Source organism: Centruroides vittatus, unplaced genomic scaffold (assembly GCF_030686945.1).
Source record: "Centruroides vittatus isolate TY-2023 unplaced genomic scaffold, ASM3068694v2 contig_1388, whole genome shotgun sequence".
Lineage (NCBI taxonomy): Eukaryota > Metazoa > Arthropoda > Arachnida > Scorpiones > Buthidae > Centruroides > Centruroides vittatus.
Window position 1 is genome coordinate 266,116 of NW_027120871.1, and position 15,146 is coordinate 281,261.

The window sequence follows — 15,146 nt, forward strand, 5'->3', positions numbered from 1 at the left end:
TGTTAATGTAATTTAGAAATCCAAAATAAATCTGGTTAAAAGAATCCAATATTAGATCCTAAAATTACCCTTCTTTGTCTATCTGATTTTTTCTTTCTTTCTTTATTTAAATTTTTAAAATCATTTACTCAATCCAATTCAATCTGCTTTTGACTATATATGTATCATCATGAGTTAACATGAGAAATTCTTTACTATTACTACAAGTCCAAAATGGCTTGACATTTTCCTAATCTCACTAGGAAGGTTAACATGAAACCAAAAGGAAAGTACATATGATAATAGGGAAGCCTGTAATGAAATATGGATCTTAAATTAGAGCCCAGAAAGTCTCAGTAAGAGAGAATGATAAGGCCATTTCTTGTTAAATTCTCATCGTCTCATCACCAAAATCAGAGTTTACGGCTAGTAAAGAATCATTAAATAATAATAATGCTATTTTATTATTATAAATAAGACTAAAAAATAAATACTTAAGTGTTTTATTTATACTTTAAACGTGCGCTTATCTTACGGTATGTCTCTCGTCGATTTTATTAATGTATTTGATGATTTGAAAGCCAAATGTACATTTAATAATTTGATATGTACAGTACGCCAAATTTTAATATGTAACAACTGTATAACAATTGAAGAGGGACACTATGAGTACAAAATGCATTTTGTTAAAGGTACTCAAAGAGAATAAAAAAAAGAGTTATAACGTACAGAAGTCGTCGTGATAAGTTTGGGAAAAAAACAGCGCTATTGGGTTGCTGAAATAATAACTTAACAAATACTTACTTGAATATATTTGAAAATAATGAGAGTGTTAATGAAGTAGAAGAATTTGATTACAATTAACAGTTTCTGTGAATTGCAATTTATTGATAAGTTATCTTTCAAATTTTAATATAACGACAACAATGTTTTAATTTTGTAAATAATTATAAAATGGAAATTATACATTTTATCATAAATGGAGCAATTGAAAACAACAGTAAATTTATACGGATTAAAATAAATGTTTATATCTAAATATTTGCTAGAAATTGCATGTATATATACTAGTTCTAAAATGAATACAAACTATATTTATTCGTTATTTTTTTTTCATTAAAAAAAACACTCAAAATCAGATAATAAAAATGCAAGTCATTTATCTATATCGTGAGATATTTTAGCAGATTATAAAAAAAGAAAAATATGCAACTGTCCTACATAATCCATTTTTTTTTTTTTTTTATATCTTACTATATGACTTCAAATCAGGTTTTAAAGTCAAACGATTGCTAGATTATATCATTCTATATTACTACTATTATTATTTAAATGATAATTAATTTGGCACTAGATACAGGTGTTGGGCTTCATCTGATTGCTAAATTTAATAATTGTAATTAAATTAATATTTTAATAATTAATTTAGATGGTTCTGGAAGAAAAGAATTGGCTCAAAGCAGGATTTGAACCCACAACTCCCACTTACTGTAAGGTCACATTGCCAATTTATGCTATCTAGACCTTCATCTGATCCTTACTTCCAGAATTTATTGATCTGGATATACTGTAACCACTCGGTTACTAAAGGCACTGGCTGGAGATGACTCGGTGCCTAAGGCCTAAACTCCCACTATGGTATTCAGCCAGCTATTGCATCTAACCTGGCATGGTATACATGTACAAATCGCATCTAACCTGGCATTAAACATATAAATATAAACATATAAGATGTTTATATGTTACCAAGTATGGTTATATTCAAATTAATATGTTCTGGAAGTGAGGATCAGATGAAGGTCCGGGTAGGATAACTGGCAATGCAACTGCACGGTAAGCAAGAGTTGTGGGTTCGAGTACCATTTCAGGCAAATTCTTTTCCTCGAGAACCCTCTAAATTAATATTTTAAAAATTAATTTAATTATAATTATTAAATTTAGCAAGCGATAGAGCCCAACACCTGCCTCCAGTGCCAAATTAACTAGCATTTAAATAGTAATAGTAGTAGTAATATAACCCAATATAATCTAGCAATCGTTTGGCTTTAATACATAGATAGCCTTTCGGTTTAAGACGTTTATATTTATTTGTATATATCAGATTTATTTGTATATATATATATAATAGTTACATTATATTACAAAAAGTATTTATTATAATATTTTACAGTTAAATTTAGAAGTATAATGATGTAAAAATACACACAATAATTTCTATATGATTGAATGGCATCTGCATAAGTCAGAAAATGCTTGTCTGATTAAAATTTAAAACAACTGCATGGCCAGTAAACTTGATTTTCTCAAGTATGTACAATTCAGCAAGGCCAATGTCATAACAAAGCTGGAAATTTGAAATTCTATTTACGGGCTGAGATATTCAAGGTCAAAGTTCACCATGTACCTACAGCAGGCCTGGCCAACCCGCGGCTCGCATGTGGCCCGTCACGTTAAATTGTGTGGCCCACTAAACGATATTATATATCAATTAAAACTTTTGTTTCCCATTATGTGTATACCAAAACAATTGAATAAATGAAAATTTGCATGTGTCATTGTTATAATGCGCAAGTGCGAGTACGAACTCTTGGTATAACAATAAAATCTTATTCATTTTGTATTTGTTTTACTTTTTTAAAAGCACGTTTGCCTAAATTGTGGCCCACCGTAATATTACGCGTGATCAAAGTGGCCCGCGAAACAATTTGGGTTGGCCAGGCCTGATCTACAGTCTATGGCCAATTGTTGGTTATAAGTTGGTTGCACACTACAAGTCAATCAAGTTTCCAATTGCTGTCAATTTTTCATTGATCTCTAGGAAAGTTTTTTATTTTAGAGTTAGATCAGTTTTTAAACCTTTTTTCACACAGTTTTAGTTTTCTATGCTGCAGAGCTCATAGAAAATATTTGGTATCTTAATATCAATTATAATAGCATGACTAAATTTTGCTATATTTACTTTATCCTAAGAAAAGATATATAGGAAGCAATTGACAAAATAAAATAAACAATTTTTATACTGATGAAAAAAAATGTGTATGTATTTATGATTTATGTATGATATTTGTTTTATATTGAAAATTGAAAAAAAATGTGTATGTATTTATGATTTATGTATGATATTTGTTTTATATTAGTTATGTTTGTTTTAGTAATTTTATTCTCTACCAGTACATATGACCATAATCAACTTAATGATAACAATATGAAAGTCCTTGCTCATGCAGGAACAAAGAGAAATAGTTGGTCATTGATTTTGAAAACGAGAACTGTGTATGTGTGTCTTTAATAAAGTACTATTTATGACTGTAACCAAAAATTAATCTTCCTGAATAAAATGTGCAACAGATTTAATCATCAGGATCTAATGCAAAAAAACTAAAATTAAAAGAGCTGTTCCATATTTGAAGAAACTGTTTTGCTGAATCAACACAAACCACACATGAGTAAGATCAAGAGAAGGGCAACCTCAGACACAGAGTCATCAGGAAACCATGGAAATAGATATTTTATCACTGTTAAAAGTAAAAAATAATACAGTTCTTATCAAAACTCAACAGAAGCTGAAACTACCGATAATAATTGCCTTATTATTATTGGAAAAGTTTAAAAACATATGAAAAAAGTTTATGGGCTGAGATATTCAAGGAAAAGTTTAAAAACATATTTTCAGCGGAAGAATTTGCAGTTTGAGCTCTAAAGATAGATCCTTCCCAAACACATCTTAAGCATAACTGATTTATGTTCTTCAGCCATATCAAGTTTTCTTTAAAGATACAGAAGAAATTGACAGACAGGTAATATTATTGTTAAAATTGAATCTTCCTTGTCATTTTATGCTGCCCCAGTCCCTCAATCATTAATATCTACCTACATGTCATAATAGATCACCTTTCAAGATTTGTATGGTGTTTTCCATCAAAGTTGAGAAGTGTTATAGGCTGGTAAACCTAAACATCTCACCACTGACAAAGCCCCAACATTCACTTCATCAAAATTGCTTTCTCTAGTATCATATAACATTCTTAATATGTAAGTGATGCTCTAGAAAAAACTGAACCACAAAAATAATTTGCCATATTGATATTGAACAATGACTGACTACCATTTATATCAATTAGGGTTTCTCAAAAGGGATCCCGGTTGTTTTTTTAACCTGGGAAATATTCCGGAAAATCCCGCAAATTTCTTAAAAGTTACGTTTTTTTCTATTTTATGTTAAGGTTGTGGAAATTTTGCCAATAGAAAGTATAATTAACTCATAAACTGTCAGAACAGATTTGTATTTATTAATTTTAAGCCTACTTATTAGTTTTTTTAATTTTTTCTCGTTATGGCACGTTACAAATGGTCAATAATCAATATGTAGCTTATTTGTGGCAGGACACTAAAAATTCTTTACTTGTCAGAACCTGTAATATTTGGAATAATTGTGCTTACGTTGTCTCAATTTTTAACCATGCCCAGTAGCTTCAATAACTGCGTAGCTGAAATGCCAGGTTGTGCAAATTGGGCAAGGATACAAACGAGTACGCAGTCCGCAGGCATGAAGTTTTTCTTCATAAACCTGATTATTAAAGCCAAATAAATTGCCGAATTATCGGGCTATAGGCTCGATGCCACTACTAAAGCAGCCGAGGCAGACAAATCAAGAACACTAGAGAGCAAAAGTACTACTACAATCTCGAAAACGAAGTAGAAATCCTCCAGGTTACAGGTGAAAAAACACATAACATCTGTTTTCTCTTAAACGCATTAAACACGATTCCACTCATATCAATTGAATCAGAAAAAACATTCTCGGTAGCAGGCCTTTTCATTACTAAAATAAGAATCAGATTGAGTGATGGGAGTATTGACCATCTTTGCTTTTTAAAATCTTATTATAAAAATTTACAATAATATTTTGTATTATGTTTTATTTAAATCACGAAAATTACCTTTTAAGTTCATTTTTTAAAATTTTCAACTCATTTTTATTGTTGTTGTTGTTGTTGTTGTATGTAGTTTCCAGCAAACTTTAATAATTTTTTTCTATTTGTGAAAATTTCTATGTAATTCAAAGGTAATTTTTAATATATTACTTACAGGAGGGCGCTTCAGACCTTTGACCAAAATGGCGCAAATTGCGTTGGAGTATCTTTGGTGTGCCAAAAAGATAAATCAATTGATAACTTGGTGGTTATTGTTGAACTGTTTATGGATAATAATTAGATTAAAGTTAATAATGGCAGGAGTAGAACAAAATCCAGGTCCGCTATCTCATTCACCGACAAAGAGAGGATGACCTCCATTGACACAAAGTACAAGTGCCGCTAAGGTGTCCAAGGATGCATGTGTACACACAATGCTCCGTCGTCAACCAACTACACTTAAGGAGATGGAAAAACTGAGTAAAATAGCGGAAATAGAGAGGGAGAAGGATGAAGAAACAAGGTTAGAAAATTTTTCTGAATTGGTGGAGATAGAAGACAGTTTGTCATGTACTACTCTACAGCAACTTTCAAAGTTGATACAAGACTCTCACAACTCTATTACAGCACAAATATTGAACCTTAAGGCCGAAATAAATTTAATTCACCAGGAAATAAGCGAATTTAAAGCTAAACTTGGTACATTAGCGCATAATTTAAATCTATTGGAAACAAAAGTGCCAGACTTAGAAAAATAGAAGCCCAACAATACTTGGTAAATACCATTTTAAATATAACTAACCAATGTAATCTAATGTTATTTGAATTAGCGATTACAGACAAAACAAACATGAAAGAATGTCTTACACAATTATTCCGAGAGAATATTAAGATAACAGAATTCAAAAAAGAGGAAATTCTGGACATTCACATAATAAAAAAAGAAGATCCATCAATTTTGAAAGTTACTCTGAGCAAGGTCCAGAGAAAAAATCAAATACTTTTAAATGTTTATAAAAATAAAGAAGTATCCTTAGAGGAGCCATTTAAAAATATACGTATGTCATCCGACCTGACACAGGAATCCAGAAACCGTAGAGCAAAAATCCTCCCATACTATAAAGAAGTCAAGAAAAAAGGTGAACAGATATTACTTAGAAATGACTATTTAATATATAAGAATAAGCAAATAACGTATAGTTTTATAAATAATTGTTTAGTTGATACTAAAACTTTTTTAGAGTTAACAATCAATAGGCCTATTTGATCTCTTCTAATAATAATAGTACTAAGAAGTTGAGTAATTTAAATAGAGAACCTGACAAAGTTAATATAGAGGAATTTAAAGATTCGGATATTAGAATTTTATCTTGGAACGTTCAAGGACTTAGAAATAAGTTTTCCGCTTGCTATTTTGATAAAATCCTAAAAATGTATGATATTATAGGATTGGAGGAAACGTGGGTCAATAAACTAAATACAAATGAGGAACATCTTCTCCAGGCCTTTGAATATATACAAGTTCCAGCAGAAAAAAATCTAGGTGTAGGTCGACCAAAAGGAGGAATAATGTTAATAATGAAAAAATCTCTGGGTGAAATGATTTATAGTTTTTCAACAACTTACTTTATATTCTCATTAATTAAATTGGAGTCTCCTAAATTTAATAATCAATCAGATAATATGCTGGCAATAATAGTAAGCTATTTTCCACCTTATCAAATGTTACAAAATCTTTATCAAGAAATGGAAAAGGTTATAATGGATTGGCTGCATTTTACCTCTTGTTGGATAATTATGGGTGATTTTAATGCAAGAATTGACAACTATAATGATTCCTATTATAAGGGTAATAATCAAACAATTTATAACTTAAGAAATAGTCATGACACCGGTAGTAATCCTAAAGGGAATCTATTATTAAATTTCGTTAAAAATTATGATTTATACATTCTTAATGGACGTACAAAAGAAGACTATCCCGGTAGGCATACTTTCATGTCATCAAGAGGAGCATCGGTAATTGATTACATAATGTGCTCTGAAGCCATACTAGACTATTGTGAAGAATTTAAAATATTAGACCACGACTTATCTGACCATTTCCCTGTACACTTGATTATTAGAGATGAATCAACCAAATCAAAATATGAGAAGGCAAGAATTAAAGAGAAAGTGCAGGTTGCGAGAGACAGATTCAAATTAAGAAAGTTTGAAACTGAAATAGGAGGAAGAATTAAGTTAATTGAAAAAATTGAGACTAATGAACTATATGATACTATAATAAAAATATTTAATGATTATAAGATAGAACCAAATCAGCATAAGAATAGACATTTAGATAAAATAAAATCCAAATTTAAGCAAGACTGGTTCGATATGGAATGCTACAGAGCAAAGAGACAAAAGGAAACTAAATTAGCAACTTTTCGGAGGTTTAGAACAAGAGATCAATTAATTGAGTATATAAATTCCAAGAAGAGCTATATAAATCTTATTAAAGCTAAGAAAAAGAAATTCTTCAATTTAATCAATCAAAAACTATTGACTGACAAAAGCAACAAATTTTTTTGGCTGACTGTGAAAAAATACCGTTAGAGGAAAGGTAACGAAAAACAAGACCCTATTGGATTTGATAAATAGATCAATTTTTTTGGAAAAAGACAGTTAACTAACATAAATATTCACCCAGATCTAGAACAGATATGTTTGTACAAGGAGGAGAGGATAATAAACATACCAATTCAGGCCTCAGAAATAATAAAAACTATTAACAAACTAAAAGAAACCACGGCCACAGGTCCTGACTCAATTCCCAATTGTTTATTAAAAAAACTACCACCTGAAGCAATCGACTTAATAGCGCTTAGCTTTAATTACATGTACGAAAATAATAAATATCCAGATTTGTGGCGTTCAGCATACTTTAGAATGATATATAAAAAAGGAAACGGCTCAGACCCAAGCAACTACAGACCCATTGCAATACTATCAACTTTAAGGAAGGTTTTTACAGCTATACTTGCAAAAAGATTTAATCAATGGCTAGAAGAAAAACAGTTGACGTTCGATACCCAATTTGCTTTCGCTAAAAACGGTGGTACAGAAATAGCCATTTTTATATTGATTTCAATTATTCAAATACAGTTATCTAGAAAAAGGCATAAAGTTTACGCTGCTTTTTTAGATCTAGAGAAGGCTTTTGACTCAGTTTCAATAGAATTAATAAGTGAAAAACTAGGAAAAAATGGAGCAGATATCTTATTTATAAAAGCCATAAAATTTTTATTTGGTCATTATCATGTTACTATAAAATCTGGCAAAACTGTCTTCTCCTCTATTGATATTTTTGGAGGTCTGTTACAAGGTGACCCATTATCGCCATTTTTGTTTAACTTTTTCATATTTGATATAAATAATCAATTTGATAAAGTGGAGGATGGAATAAGAATTGGAAATTGTATAATTCACTCAATACAATATGCAGATGATATTGTTTTACTTTCAAATACAAAAATTGGTCTACAGAGAAAAATTAATGTAATGCAGAAGTACTTTACACAACTTGGACTGAAAATTAACCCAAGCAAAACTTATATTCAAATTTTCAGGAGAGGAGGAAGACTGGCGAAACAAGACCATAATTTTTACCTTTTAAATGAGAAATTGAAGCTTATAGAGGAGACCTCTTACTTGGGGCTTAATTTAACTTCAACACTATCCTTTGAAGCCCACTTTAAAAATATGAGAAATAAAGCTAATAAGCTAATCAATAACCTTATATATCTATTGGTCAAAATAAAAATTAGTTCAATTCAAAAACAAATGCAACTTTTTCGGCAATAGTGATGAACTCAATATGTTATGCTTTTCCAATATGGGGAATTAAATGGATTACTCGTTTCGAAATAATACAATTACAATATATAAGGAAAATATATGGGTTAGACAGAGCAGTCCCTGGATATGCCATACGTCATGACACAAACCGACTACAATTGGAACCCTATTTGGTATCAAGAATACAAAAATTTTATAAAAGACTGATCAACAGTGATAACCCTTGGATTAAGACCATATTAAATAATCTGAAAAGTTTAACAGAAACAAAGAAAAATTATGTTAACAATTGGTTTACTAAATATAGTCAAATGCTGACTAAATACGGAATTTCTCCTATTTTATTTGGAAACACAGAAGAAGACTGGCAATTTGGTAATCGTACATTGATAGAAAATTTGTTTAACAACTCTATCCATCAAGAAATACTTAGAATACAGAGTTCAAAATTTCATCCCTGGTATATGGAGAACTTAAACTTTCCTCCTTCAAACGAATACATCAATTTTCACCTACCATTTACGATTAAAAAATGTTATATGCAGCTCTGACTAAACAGTTTTTATATATTAGTGGATCAGAATTATATAAAGATCAGGAGAGAAACATGTAAATTATGTCAGGAGCAAATTTCGATCTTCCATATAATATGTACAGTACATGTAGAGGTTGTACAGAGATTAGGCAAAAATACGGTATTTCCACTTTATCTGAGAGTAAATCAACAAATGAATTCTATAAAAAGTTGTTTCAAATGAGCCCAACTATAATAACAAGATTGTACAATTTTTTCATTAAATATGTTAAATTGTCCGGGAAGGCCAGTACCAAATCTGATAACGAGTCTTAATCAAAATTATTTTTTTGTAATTCAAGATAAATAATGTTATTAATGTAAATTATCAAATGTTTTAATTTATGTTTCCCCTTGTAACGGGACTATCCCATAATACGAAAATAAATATTATTATTATTATTATTAATATATTACTTACACAGCATTATTAATATGATTTTAGAAGTTGCAGAACATATTAAATTACTTTAAAAAATAAAAAATAATTATATCATTTGATTTCAAGATATTTTGTATATCTTAAAAATAATTAATTCTATCCCGGAATCCCGGGACAAGCAAAAGACCGAGAAATGAGAAACCCTAATATCAATGTCTGGTTATTGTTAACAATACTCTCCTGAAAAGAACATGACATCTGGTGTAAGACAAAAATGTTTAACGAGTCTGAATAATGCTGTGAATATTTGGTAGACATACTGTCGTGTTACTTTGGCCAACACATAAATGAATGATGTTCATGTCATTTTACATTTCACACTATTGACTGTATCATCATATATACCGTATATCTCGGCAGATAAGACGATAGTTGAATCAAAAAAAAAAGCTCCCAAAATCCGGGGTCATCTTATAGGACAGATACAAAAGATTAGATTGAAATTTATATAAATTAAAACCATTATAAAAATACAGACAAACCGTAATTATTTACTAGTAGAGAGTAGGGTATGTGCACAAAATAGAATAGCCCATACGACGTTTTTGTGAATAGTCAAGGTCATTACCCGAATGCCGAATCTGTGCAAATGCTTGCAACAATCACAAGGAAGTGCTGCCAGATGCAAGAAAATAAATTTGTTCATTTGAAAAATTACAAATACGACATAATTCCGTATACGCTATACAGTATTATTATTCAGATGATGATCGCCGATCTAGGCCATTGATAGCTTGGGGGTTGAAAACTACATTATATATGATATTTTTATAGTTTGCAAAAATTTATTAGGCAAAAATTTATAAATGAAGTTTAATAAATACAGTACAGTTTATTGTTATAGCTTGGGGGTTGAAAACTACATTATATAGTTTAAAACTACATTATAAAGGAGTTAACAATTAACTTTCTTTGCTTGACACATAATACAGATTATCTAATGTCTAATTAACTCAAAATCAATACTTTCATTTTGTAGTTAAATACAATAGCATGCTAGGGGTTGACTTATAGGACAGATAGAAGCTAAAACTATAAAACTTTGACAAAAATTTATACCTCGTCTTATCTGCCAAGATATACGGTATATAATTTTAGTAAACTAAATGCTGTAAGAATAAATAACATTCTTCCTCTTTATGCTATAAACAGTCATAAAAATAATACAGAAAAAAGTTAGTAATTAAAAACATTCTGCACAATAGAAGAAATACTCAAAAGTTTTAAGAGAGAACCTTCATAAATGTGTTGTGTAGATTTATTGTGTACTTGGAGTACGTGTAAAAGATTTATGAATATTCTCTTTTAAATTTTTCTTTTAATGTTTCTTCTATTATATAAGAGTTTTAGTTGTACATTTATCATTAGAATTTTTTTACCAGTAAGTCAGCAATATTTAAAATCTAAAACATTAAAAAAAATTCACTTTTATTCATCTTAAGCATTTGAAAAAATTTATTTTGAACCTGAACATAAACGATTACAGTACAATCATATTTACAAAAATAAAACAAAACAATAGCTTAGTTTATTTGAAATATTTTAAATATAACCTATATATGCCTTGTGTCTATTAATGCACCTAGTCATGAAGATAAAAATGAATATAACCTTACTTTAAAATCGAGATGACCATTCAATATGCCCGAAGATTGTCATTTTCTATAATTTTGCCTTGATTAGAAAGGTTTATGTTGTAAATTTATTTTAGTATATAAAACAACAGTTTGACTAATACATACATACATACATATATATATATAAATCAAAACCACAACTTACTAAGAAAATCTGAGTTTTAAGTTTTTTTGTTATATAAAACTATCCAGTTGGAATACTTTATTTATAAACTACATCTGATAACAGATTAAAAATATGTTAATTTTTTCTCAATGTTCTGATTATCTCTTCTCTGAAACTTAAGTTTCAAAGCTAATAATTAGATTAATATAGAGGTCATTTTATATCCAGCATATCCAGTCTACTCATCATTTATTTTAGTAGTACTCGATAACCTTGAAATGTTTTGAAAATGAAATTTGAATCCCTTTATGAAACTAGTAGTATTTTAATAGATAATTTCAAGAAAAATTAGTCCAATTTTCAAGCTTTTTAACAATGTTAATCGAAGAAAATCAATCAATTTGATATGTCATGTGATAAAAAAAATTAGAGATTTTTTCCCCTTATATTCAATTAACACTCAAAATCCCTGTTTTATCAACGTTAAAGCAACTGTATCAATCATTTATTCATACTTTTTTGTTTAGTTTCTAACTTATAATGATGTATCCTGTCTAATAGTTTAAAAATACTTTGTCATTTAATACTATTACATCTTCCCATTTGGTGAGTGTAGCTTTTATAACATTTGTGCCAAAAATATCATATCAATCAATTTTTAAGCTTTAAAGGATGTGTTTAGTGCATTTAAATTGTGAATAAACTGTTTGCAATGATTTCATGTATTCATAATTTATTATATATTTCACAATCACATGATTATTCTTCTCTTTAGCTGGTTTTGTGTTCGTTCATTAAAGTAATTTTATAGTTCATTAGTTTTTAATTCACTTTAATATCAGTTACATGGCATACTATGTAGTTAAGTTTTTTAATCAAAAGCAATGTTAAAGTTTATAGAACAAATTTAACTATAATATACTGTATGTACAGAAAACTTTGCAGAAAATATGCATTAATTATATGCAGTGAAAAAAATAGCAAAAAATATGGAAATCTGTAATATCTCAGAGTTCTGATTTTGCCTCTGAATAGCAAAATTGGACTTTTGACTACAAAAACCATTATTCAACTTTCCTAGAATAGACATGAATGTTGATAACTCTACTAGAGCTCTGTGCACCTTTTTTGTGACTATTTGAAGGCAAAAATTTACAAATGAAGTTTAATAAATACAGTACAATCTCAGTAATCCGGCTGTTCCCTAGTTTGACATGTTCAGTAATCTGGCACTAGTCAATTCTTGGATATATAACATTATTTCCAAGTCATAGAGAAGCTTCCCATCAATTCAAACTCGAGTTTCCGCTAAATCTGAACGTCTTCTCACTAAACATTTTAGGATATTAAGCCTGAGCTTAAACACACACACTTTGACAAAATATTAAAGATTATTAGGCTTTCTTTCCATTCCAAGATTATTAGGCTTTCTTTGCTTTCTTTCCATTATTGTTATTTTGCTATTCTATATGTTTTTCATTAATACAATGTACTATCATCACACAAATAAACAAATATTTTCTTCCACATGACTAAACCACTGTATCAGTTCCATTTATGTCAAATTATCAAGACTTTACTGTACTAAAAAAAGTTAACTCGAGTGCATAAATATAGAAAATACTTGTAATACTTAGCATGTCATGAATATAGGTATAAAGAGACTCATACTAGTTACAAGTTCAGATGATATTAATCAAGTAATTTAATTAATTTAGTGTAATTCTATAGTCTTAGTCAACATAGAAAACACCTCTAAGATTATAAAAAATAAAATAAAAGATAACATTACTATAGACAAATAGTTATTTAAATATTTTAAAAACAATTTATCTTCCTTAACCCAAGAAAACAAGAACCCCATATCATTATTATTAACACTACCTCCATCAAATAAACTAAATTTAGTCTCCTTAATGTAAGCTTGTGTTGATGTTTAGTAATTTATCTTCCACATTTTAAACAGACAATACTGTGCAACAGAAAAAAAAAACACTGTGATAAAGATAGTTGCCAGTTGTAAAAAAATAAGTGTTATCATGGATATAACAAATAGTTGCATGAATATAATTATTATTGAAAAAAGTACTCTAATAAAGTTTAAACAATTCAATCCATTAGTTTAAAATATTTAGGTGTGCACAATGACCAAGCCTGCTTCACAGGTTAATAAATATTAATTAAAAACTAATAGTTAATGATTACTAAGAAGTGATAATTGTATTGCTATCCTTATAGAAAATATAATGATCCTTACATAAATAATAATTTATTTAGTTACTTTATTGCTCACTTCACATGTACATTGTATATATCATTAAACATTAATAAATTTAATCCAATATTTTCTTATATAGCTTTATAGTATCAGTTATAATAAAATAATAGTTGCAGGTTTAGATTACGATAGTAATTATTGAAATACTGTATAAATTTTCTGTTTTTTAAATAATTATAAAAGTTATTCTTCACCAGCACTTATTTAATACAAAAGATATGTACTGTACTTTAGTTTAAAACTACATTATAAAGGAGTTAACAATTAACTCTTTGCTTGACACATAATACAGATTATCTGATGTCTAATTAACTCAAAATCAATACTTTCATTTTGTAGTTAAATACAATAGCATGCTAATATTTTATACTTTGTTTAAGAAACTTAAAAATTCTTTGAATTAAGCAAAATTAACTATAAATAGAATATAATTATTAGCCTGCTTCACAGGTTAATAAATATTTCTGCTTGTGCACATAAATGTATACAAATGGAAAATGTATATACATTATAATAGATGGGAAAGCAAATGGGCATAAACTGTCTAGAGGACAACCTGAAAGTACTAAGGTTTAAGATAAATTTCATTTTTCATTTCCAGGAAAATAGGGAAGTGTATATTAAGGTCATTGCAGAGAAATAACACAGCTTGACCAAAATAATCCTTGTGCCAATAAAAGTCAACCATCCATTGAAGGGAGAAATCTGTTGATGTATGGAATGAGCAGTAAATTAACTACAGTAAATAAACAATTACCAATATGGAACTGTATATAAAGACAAAGAACCTTTCTCTTACCTCTTAAAAATTAATAACAAACATTATTTACATACAAAATGAACAAATTTAAACTGTTCATTTTAAATTTTAATTTGTTACTCTCTCCCAATAATAATGATCACATTCATTATATTCACGATGACTAGTACTATTTTTTTCACAACTACAATTAATCATAATAGATTGTTTTCTAAATAGAAGAAAACAACTTTATTTAGAAAAATTTCATAGTTAAATAATTAAATTTAACTGATTTATTTTACATTCTAAATCCACAGCTCTCAAATGAATTAGGCCTATACAAAATCAACATTTATGACGACTCCATTTTAATTTTGTGTCCGACTTCAAATTTTGTACATTTTTAACTAAATCACTGCCCTAAATTTTCATTTTTCCATAATTAATACACTTTTCACAATAACCTGACAGTAAAAGCCATTTTAAAAGCATTTTTAACATTTATAAAGGTCAACTTCCAGTTTGCACAATGCAAACAACATATACTAAGACTCCAAATTCCTTTACATTTCTTCAATTGTGTATTTTTAATTAAACTGTCGTTCAGGATTTTATTCTTATACAAATTTCCTCCG

General features: G+C 28.7%; 1 protein-coding gene and 1 long non-coding RNA gene across 6 annotated transcripts in view; both read right to left on the reverse strand.

Annotated features, from left to right (window-relative positions):
* Positions 1–15,146, reverse strand: part of LOC136968084 (uncharacterized) — a 385,441-nt gene that overhangs the window by 166,725 nt on the left and 203,570 nt on the right. The gene's annotated exons all lie outside the window — the stretch shown is intronic.
* Positions 1–15,146, reverse strand: part of LOC136968080 (ataxin-2-like protein) — a 75,747-nt gene that overhangs the window by 59,562 nt on the left and 1,039 nt on the right. The gene's annotated exons all lie outside the window — the stretch shown is intronic.